The sequence below is a fragment of the Pinus tabuliformis genome, chromosome 6, assembly GCF_031772625.1.
Source record: "Pinus tabuliformis cultivar Carrire ecotype Pingquan chromosome 6, CPIR1, whole genome shotgun sequence".
Lineage (NCBI taxonomy): Eukaryota > Viridiplantae > Streptophyta > Pinopsida > Pinales > Pinaceae > Pinus > Pinus tabuliformis.
The window spans coordinates 126,818,877-126,827,612 of NC_142292.1; the positions used below are offsets into that span (position 1 = coordinate 126,818,877).

General features: G+C 34.6%; 1 non-coding gene across 1 annotated transcript; it reads right to left on the bottom strand.

The window, feature by feature from the left end:
• Window positions 1-1,934: 1,934 nt before the first annotated feature.
• TRNAP-UGG (transfer RNA proline (anticodon UGG)) lies at window positions 1,935-2,006 on the bottom strand. The gene has a single exon. It is a non-coding gene; the product is annotated as a tRNA-Pro (tRNA).
• Window positions 2,007-8,736: the final 6,730 nt, after the last annotated feature.

The following is an 8,736-nucleotide window of genomic DNA, read 5'->3' on the forward strand; positions in this document are numbered from 1 at the left end:
ATTTACGATATGTCTAGTTTATTTATATTTTTATTTATTTACCATACCTTTTGAGTAAGTATAAAAAGACATTTTATTTATTTACCATACCTCCACTTTACTTATATTTTTATTTGTTTACACTCTTACATGTATATAAGGTGACTTATGGAGTAAATATAAAAAATGTTTTATTGATTTACCATACCTCTCATTTATTTATATTTTTATTAATTTACCATACCTCTTTTATAAATATGGTATTTGGCCATAGGATTCACTTAAATAAAACCTATTCTTGAAAATGGGCAAATGGATTCACTTAAATAAAACCTATTCTTGAAAATGGGCAAATGGAAGGTTGTAAGTCCTAATTTCAAGGGCTAAATTTACCTTTTTTACCCTCTCCCTTAAAATAAGGTGGGCTATTTGAGGTGATTTGTAAAAATGTACTATGATACAAAATATTCGCCCACTAAAAATTTAAAACCCCTTAATTTCGCCAAAGGGCGAACATTTGCCCCTAAAATTATCCTTGGTTCAGAGTAATTGAACAATTTGAGTTTATGCTTGTATTGTGTATTGTGTATTTTGATCTCTGTGTTAATGTTTTGTGTAAATGCCTTCTTTATCAAAACTATGCGGGAATTATTATCTCCTCAAATTGTACATTGCTCATGTTGTTCTCTGCACAAACCAACTCAGTGATGCCTGCACTATTTCTTCTGGACTTCAATCTACAATTCCTTTGTGACATTGATTCGTCTCCTTTTGACCTGTGATTTCTCCCCTTAAACTTTCTTTGGATGCTCGTGGATCATTTATTGTAATGTGAAAAACTTACCAAATAGAGCCACAAGCGGACATTACAGGCATGAAAAACCAACAAGGTGACAGTAAAAGATTATAGATCAAAACACCTCATCATCAATCTTCGTAATCCGAACATCCCCATATGTTGAAGATGATTCCACAAAAGTTTATTCCCTCACCCTTTCATCTAAAAGGGTACTCTTTCTACGTTCTAGTTGAAACAATCATTGTAGTAAAAATGTTATTCACAGATGTGCTTGTTGAAATGGTTTTTTTTATTAATCCAAGTAAACTTCCAGGGTGTTATCTTAGATAGAGAAGTCATGGGCTAACCGTGGATAATTGCTATCCACGATTCAATAAGTTATGACAAAATTTTATGAAGTTCTAACCAGGACGATGTAATATTACATTTAGTGATGGAAATCCCTAATTTCAAGAAGGGAAACATAGTCTCGAACTTCCATACATTTTGGGTTAGAACTTCCATACATTTTGGGTTAGTAACATGTTGGAGTAACAAATGGATTGAAATAAAATCAATATGATTGACAATAAATTTAGTTGTTATCAACGTATGTTAAAAGTAATGGACAAAATAAATAATTCATCACTATGCCCTTATCTGCAATCCTCCCCTAGTTCAGTTCTCACAACAGGGTTGGGGATCTGAAAACATTTTTTAAATAGCAATGATAGCTTACACGTGATCCTTACCCTGCTTGGCAGAGTGGAACAAAACATAGGCACCCAACCCCTATTAAAGCCTCCCAATTCAATCACTTAGCTCTCCAAACACTTATATCAACTGCAAAAAGGAAATCCTCAGAATGAAGACAATAGACATGGAACCAGAGGCAGCTTAAATGAGGTTCCTCTGTTGGAAAGTAACCACATAATGATACCAGTGATGAGGATGGATCAATAAGGACATTACATGGAATGATTAGGTCCAAAACAACAACTAAATGATTTCATTTAGAGGTAGAATAACTGTGAAGTTTTTTACTACTTACCATCTGCAACTCTGGGAAAGTATCTATCTCAAAAATGTAGTAAACACAATTCAGTACCAGTTTATCCTTCTTCCCAGTACAAATTATGCTTATTGACAAAAGGTGAAATATTATTCCTACCAAAACGGGGCATTCCGAGAATCGAACTCGGGACCTCTCGCACCCAAAGCGAGAATCATACCACTAGACCAAATACCCAGTTCGACGTTAGATTTCCGTTTTACAAAACAATTCAAATAGAATTGCCGCTTTAGAAGTCGTAACCGTCAAAAGCCTAACGAACAAGAATTTGAGTTTGCCGACTTAAGCCGCTGGGACAAGTCAAAATGATTTTGAATAACACTGTTGAGAGCGGGTTTTGAATTTGGAACCCACGCTCTCTCAGACTAAAGATTTAATGTGGCGACTTAAAGTACTTTGGGTCACCCCAGCTGTGTAATGGCGGAACCCTACACTACTAATTTCTAGAGAAATTTGAGTAAAACTGAATTTTTATTGACTTTTTTCAGAGAGAAAATCAACATATGGCAGAGGCCAGCAGATATTTACAACATATGGCCAAGTCAGCAGATTTTTACAACATATGGCAGAAGACAGCAGAATTTCAGAATTTATGGCATTTTTACAAATTGTTCAAAGGCCGAAGCTAGCAGATAACCAACGCGCGGGGTCCACAACCACTACCGCAGGATTCGATCGCGACTAGGGGGAGCGAAAGCCATCCGCCCCAGCCGTCTTACCATGCACGTCGCGTGCGGATTTTTATTGACTTTATATTTATACTTGTACTCCAAGTTGTCTTTGGACCTCCTCCAAGTATTCAAATTCCAAATACAATGCTTCCTATTCCAATTGGTTGACAAAAATTTACGAAGGGAAAAAAAATGTTTTAGTTTATTACAATTTTTTTTTATTGTTCATCTCTTAAATCACAAAATAAAACCAAATTTAAGGAAATGTGCAAAGTAGTTGCAATGTCAATGCCACGGAGGCTCTTGCATTGCACTATCTTGGTTGGAAATTTTTTATTATATTGCTCAAAAGATTGACTATGAATCAATAGCTAATGAAAGCTTGTTATTTTCTTTTTATTTTTTTCTTTCTATGTTTCCAAACTTTGCTCCATCATTCTACTCTCTACATTCATTGTCCTTCCTCTTCTTCTTTTTAATCTTCATTTATGTAATCTTCCGCTATAAATAATCTCTCACACCTATGCTCTATCTTGTCACCTTCTTCACTTGAATTATCTTCATCTTCATCACTCTTATTTATTTTATCACATGATACAACTCACCCATCCTTAACAATTATTGCAACTCTCTTACCATGGGGCTCTTTGCCTTAAAATTTTCCCTCTCAATGGTGATTACCTCAAGCCCAATGGTGCATACTTAATTTTTTTCTCATCAAATGGTGTTTATTGCCTCCCCATCTTCTCACTCATGCACCATCACCAATATACATTGCAAATCTAACTAATTGTGCAGTAAGCAATATCATGAATGCTTGCTACTCGAGCATCTTCTCATCCTCCTCTACTTTCAAGTTGCAACCACTTCTTTTATGCAATCATCTTTAATGTGTTGTTGCACTAATATACTACTTCTATATAATTTCACCTCAACATCTTCTTCACTCAGGCTCTTACATCATACTTGTTACATCCTCTCTTTGGTCAATTTCACTTTCTTTTATTTGTTGCAAATTCCATTTCACTTGAAACAAAATAAACACATAAAAGATCATGGGAATAAAACACTTCCATCAATGCTTCCTTCAATGGTACTTCTGCAATGTCTATCCCTTGTAACTCTATTGCTTACACAACATCTTTGATATGTGCATACACACTCTTGGGTAAACTATCACTCGCTGTTACTTCTACGTTCCCAAGCTTTCTTTTTTCTTCTACTAACTTCCACTACCATCACTCTTTATGACAACAATATCTTTACTCACATGATTATTATGTTCATGTTGCATTTCTTCACTAGATTGATCCACATCCTCAATTGGTAGGATCTTTTTTGCAATGGAATCATCATAGAAAACATCATGGGAAAACGTATACATCTCTTCTGATATTGCATTCGTTACAACCTTGTCTTCATCCTTCTTCTCAAACCTAGTTTTTCTTCATGAACTTCCAATATGTTCTCTACATGTTCTTCACTTTGGCATTATGCATGTTGCATCTTTTCTTAGGTTTTCTTTTCCACTTCTTCAAGCATATTATTAATTTCTTTATCTATAAACACATTGTCACTTAAAATAATTTAGCAGTCAACATTTCCCATGTACATCTCTTCCACTGTTGTAACATCATTCCCTTACAACTCTATACCATAGGACCACTCTCTTCTACAAATCCATCTTTAATTACAACATCACTCACTATTGTAATATTTCTCATTTGTAACTATGTTTTTGTGATACCACTCATCTCTATAATCCTTTTTTTTGCGCAACACCACCCACTATTGCAACAACATCTTTATCGTCATCACTTTCTTCCTCTAGTACATGTCTTTGCCAAGGAAAATTCATGGGATTTAACTTCCTCTTTGTATTCCAAAAATTTTCTTCAAATATTTTTCATCTCCTTGGAGTCATCACCTACCACCTTTTCTTATTTTATTATCATATTTTGAAGCTTCTACTTGCTAAAATATCTCTTGTGCTTCTATTCACTTCTTATCTTTTTCCTCACAAAACCTCTCATTGCTTGGAATTTTGCTTGAAAATCTATGCTTTTGCAACTACCCTTCTTTCCCTTTTATCGTCACCTACAACAAAAAGCAATTCTACTTAATAATTGTCATTTATGGAATTACTTAGACTTTTCTTCAGGTTTGATTTCAACATGAAATATTTTGGCTTCTCTAATTTGTTGTACATACATATTTCCTCATCATGGTGATTTTACTTACATCATCTTCTTCTTCATAGTGAATTTTTTCTTAACAACAACATTGTGCTTGTCTCCTTTGTCATTTACAATCTCCAACCATGCAAGAACTTTCTACATCAATACCACTTAATGCAGTTCCAAAGGCTTGAAAATCAAATTTATATAGTGAAAGCACTCATAACAAATCAAAAGCCTACAAATTATAATATATTAATAGAGGTTATATACATAATGTGTTATCATAAAAAATATAGTAAGGATATGAAGATCATTATGTTCCTATAATTTATGCACATATAACTATAACCCACAACCATCCACATTGCACACATAACATCAAAGGAGAGCCAAAGACCATTTGTTCATTCACAAGCTTCATATTTATATCTTTTAACTACCCTTGTTGTTCAAATTGCAAACATAATGCTTCATAATCCAATGGTTGACAACAATTCACTAAAAAAAATAAAATTTCACCGCATTATATAATATTTTTCTTTAATTACAAAATAAGACAAAAGTTAAACAAACATAAGAAAATGTGCAACGTAAATTCAATGCAAAATTCTCTTACAACATATTGGGATCCCAGTAAAGCTATGATCAAGATGAAAAATTTGACTAGAGATTAAATTTTCACCGAAAATAAGTATTTTGAGTAAGGCTTCATCTTAGGTTGTTGAGGGCTATATAGAGGGAAAAGAACAATGGTACACCTATATGTGTTTTCTCTTCATGGACTCCACTTAACTACAACATTTATTCATGTTTTAAATGACAACCATTAATGGCTATGCATGTTATTGTATATTTAGTAAGCATTATATTGCATTCAGAGAGAATGTCATAAGGGATATTTAGTAGATATTGCTTTTAATTACTTCATTTTCTAAACAATGATTCTAAAAATAGAGACAATAGAAAATGGATGAAGATTAAGACATATATATTTTCCTACCCAATGCTTTTCCCAAATGATCATATGTGTTCCATACAACACCTAAGATATAACTTAAAGAATGAACCTTAGTAATTTTGGACCTTAATACAACTTGAGTGGGTCTAATGGTTAAGAACACATGTTTCCTCCACAACTATCACAATTTTAACTCTAGAGTGGAGTAAGGTTTGCACTTTAGTAATCAAATGGTTGTGCAAAGGGGGGTCCCATGTCTCACAAACAAAGGGATCTCATACGCACATTTGGTGTTTGGATTCATAGTGACCTTAAACTTAGATGGTGATTATTATTATTAATTTTTAATATAGTAAACCCTTAAAATTAGTTATTAGAAAAATAAGAAGCCACCACGTCATTTTCTAAATTTTAACGTTTAGAAGGTAGGGAAGCGTTATGTCTTAATTGAGGCCTATGATCACGTTAGTACCATACAAATAGGCCTACATGATATTTTGATTTCACAAAGTGCCATTTAGGAGTGCTAGAGTCATATACAAGGATTTTTTAATCCAAAATAGATCATTATCTAATTTTTCATCTATTTGGGTATTTTCTGAGCAAAAAATTTGAGTTATTGGCTTGTTGGGTCCATTTTAGGGGTAGGTCTCACTTTAGTAATTTGGGGTCCATAAAATTTTAGATGTTAGGTTTATAACCTTCCTAACCCCTTATGTAGATATATATGTTGCTATGTCTTGCTATGTATGGAGATCATATCAAGTAAATAAGGCCCATGTAGTGGTGTCAAAGCAATAAACGTAAGAATGCTTACTAGAGGGTTTTTCCTACTAGATGGTTCCTTTTCTAAAATGTTCCCAGGAGGTAGATACTATTATATAAAGAAGTAGAAGCAATGTAATGAGGTGTCTTGTGAATTGTTTCCAATCCAAACTCTGTTCAATTTTAAGTTTCCCACTTGAAGAGGAAAGTGAACATTACTTCTATTAATAAATGTATAACATCTTGTGTTATTCGAGTTCTTTATTTGGTAATATTGTTGCAATCTATTTTTTAAAGTAAATATGGGCAAAGTTTCTTGTTCTACTTTGCATCCACCAATTTACTAATAAAGGAAACAATTGGTATTAGATCACTTTCTTGAGCATATATTTAAGATAAACTATTTTTAGGCTAGAGACATGTTACAATGTTTATAAATAACATAATGATCTATAATTCAACAAAACTATGATAAAAGAATACACTTAGGAAATACAAATGGTTTCATCAAATTAGACACTCTTGTAACCCCTTTATAAGTGGGTCAAACAAACTATAGACGACTTCTATGAAGAACAAGTAGTAGATGAGTGGATGACTTTGGATGATGTTAAAAGACAATTCTCACTACTACATAGTGCAATAAAATCTGATGATCTTTCATCGTTTATTAGAAATACTTGTGTCGCCACTCCGATGAACCTTGTTTCCCATTCCTGTCCATAAAATGTAGTTGAAAAATATGACAAAAATATGCTTATTGGATATCTGACACATGTCGAAAACACACATCCCTAGTCGGATAACCAATAGAAAGGGGATGAATCAACTATCGAATATCCGATGGAAGCTTTGTTGGTATTTATGATGTAATGTGACATAATACTGTTGGAAATATGACAATAGCCTATAATGCAAGGAGTAGTCTATAATGTGATTTTTTGGAGATTCCAATCATCCGAAAAGTGCATTATTCCGGTCAACCACCCAACCGACCTTTTCCTCTCCTTCTCCGTCTTCGTCACCTCGCCAGAACGTCAACTCTGTTAGCTCCGTCACCGTCACCTCGCACACCGACTGCCTATTTCAAATTCACCAACCCTGCCAATGCTTTAACGAGCGTATGGCAATCACGCCAACTCGATTTGAAAAATTCCGCTGAACCAGAGCATCCCCTGCTACCCCGCCCTTGCCCAGAGCAGAACCACCGAGCGAGCGAAATGCTATCAGCGAATAAGATATCAAGCTATCGGTAGATAACCTATGGGTGGTACGCCATTGAAGAGTACTTCTCTGCTGGAAACGATAAATGCAGATTAACACAGGTTCGATTCCTTGGGAAGAATTTCTGGAATTTGTACGCTCTGCCAATCCTGCGAGGAGCCATCAAATATAAACACGACGTTTGCTATTTTCGAATCGTTCCTGTCTGCCACCATTTCAATGCATTCATCACACAGGGATTGCCGGAACTCAGCAAAATTGTTGGATCACGCTCAATGCACTCATCGCAGAGATTTCCGGAACTCAACAAAATTGAAGGATCACGCTAAATGCATTCAACGCAGGGATTGCCAGAACTCAGTAAAATTGGAGGATCAGGGAGCCTGCGGGTCGGCCTGCTCAGAGGATTTAGGACCAGCAATTGGGCTGCCATGGCTGCAAGCAGCTCCTGCTCTATTCGAAGGATGAATTTGGAAATAATAAACTGACAGAGGATGACTCCGAATTCGGACAGAGATGATAATCACATAGCGTGAGCAAAAGATCGCAGAAAGCCAGAGGAGCAATTTTTGAGAAACCTGCTCAGGATTTTCCGAACTATAAAGTCCCAATAAAATTTATAAAATGTATGATGTTATGTTCATTCTAGGTGTTTTTATAATTTTTTAAGAAAAAATTATTCTTGCAACAACTCTTAAAATTATGCCTGAATTTTTATGCTAGATATGCCATATATGCCATATTTTTTATGTCGATAAATAATTTTTATCTTAAGCTCCTTTGTATCATCGCCAATGGAATATTGCAGCTGTATAATTAAGCCCTAAGCTGAACAATTAACATCAGTTCAAGGAAATTCATTTATAGGGACAAATTATGGTACTATAAGATTCATCAAGAAATACGATATATGAAATTTGCAGTATGGAATTTAGTTTCCATAAAGATGAAGTTTTGGGAAATTATTTGCTAGAGAAAGGAAGTCTAGAAGGCAATTCTACTACCAGGAGTTCAGGGAGTGTTCTTAAAGACTGACTCCAAAACAGAAAATGACAACTTCAGAAATCAATTTTGTCTGAAAACTGCAAGCATGATCGACTTCCACTGGT